Raw genomic sequence first — 1732 nt, forward strand, 5'->3', positions numbered from 1 at the left:
TTTAGCTATTAGTAGCAATATTAGTAGTAGTATTACACTTGAATAAATTATTAAATTTATAAAGCAAAATTTAAAATATAAATTAAAAGGTGATGAATTTAAAACAAGAATATAAATTCTCACTATTCTAGGAACTAGCAAAGTCATTAAGGATTTTCAGTAGTAGAATAACATGTTTTATTACATCATTTCTTTCTTTAGTATGTCTTTGAGAAAAAAGAACATCCCGTCACTAAAGCTCATAATTTACAACATAAGATTGACTGGCAATGTTACTTACCAGACTAACTAGATTTTAGCAATTTTCAAACCCAAAGGAACAGTTTTGGAATTGTTCTGTTTGATTTCCCAATAATCTGAATCAGTTTTCTTCTACATGAGCTTTGAAGAGTTGACTCTCCTCAAACAAAAGTGGGTTACTTTATGAATTGCCCTGTGTAAAGGACAAATCTGTTTTGTATCTGCTGTGAACCGAACATAAAAATGACTTACTTACAGGAATTAATTTGGTTTTTTGTAGGAAAAAGGTCCTGATACAAAGAAAAACATATAGGTAAATGTAAAATAAATTAAGCTACACTAATATAATGAAAACTCATTAGTTGCATACCTAAACTCTATCTAATTCTAAATCCTACCTCCACTCCTGGAAGTGTAATTTAGAGCAAGTTAGACTCTCTTTGCTTTTGTTCCTTCACTGTGTCACAGGGACTGGCAGATTTCAAGTGATCCACAGAAAGTGCTAACAGTAGCTAACATCTGTTGATCAATATATTCTTGTTATATAGTTAAAGCTATAGCGATACAATGCGAATGCTTCTGATTTCTACACTTACTTTAGTTGTTATGTAGGTAATTTTTATAATTGTGGTATGGATATTATGCAGAAAAATGTAAAGAAACATTTAACAAATATAATACACAATCATCTAGTCATAATAGACTGATGACAGGTACTCCTAAACCAGTTCAGACTCTCCAGCTTTTGCAGGACACCTTCCTCTTGTGTTTATTCTTTTATTCAATGAATATTTATTATATACCTGTTATATTCCAGGCATCATGCTTAGGCTGGGGATATATAGGGAATAAGCCACAGATTCTAGTGGGAATTCCATTAAGAGATACCTTTATCCTTTTAGACCACATCTTAAAGATCTATTGTTACAGTCATGAAATAAAGAGAAAAATATTATACAAAGCTGAGATTTTTAAAATTGCTTACTTTTAATGGCTGCAATAAATTTATTTAAAACAACAAAAGATTTTCTGCTATCTTTAGCCACTACATAAGTCTGTCTTGTTCATCCATGCATCCCAAGCATGTGGAACATGGCAAGTACTCAGCAAATATTTATTGAAATAAATGAATTATAAAACACTAAACTAGCTAGTGATGTGCTGGTAATATTTAGCAACCAGTTCTCTGGGAAAGGGACTGATTTTTAGCAATTTCTGGCCAACTTCTGATTTTGGTGGTATGAAATTCACTTTGGCCTGTATCAACCTAACAACGTAACATCAATTGACTCATATTTTTGAAAATTTATCAGCTGTTGCAAGCCAGTCTAAACCAACTCCAGCATATATGTGTGTGTATGTGTGTGTGCGTGTATAATTTTTTAAATACATATAATTTTATATATATATATATATAAATTTACTTCCAGTTAAACATCAAAAACAGAAGGTTTTATTATGCACTGTCTCAATTTCTAAATGTAGAATAAAT

This window comes from Pteropus vampyrus, unplaced genomic scaffold (assembly GCF_000151845.1).
Source record: "Pteropus vampyrus isolate Shadow unplaced genomic scaffold, Pvam_2.0 Scaffold101, whole genome shotgun sequence".
NCBI classification, from domain to species: domain Eukaryota; kingdom Metazoa; phylum Chordata; class Mammalia; order Chiroptera; family Pteropodidae; genus Pteropus; species Pteropus vampyrus.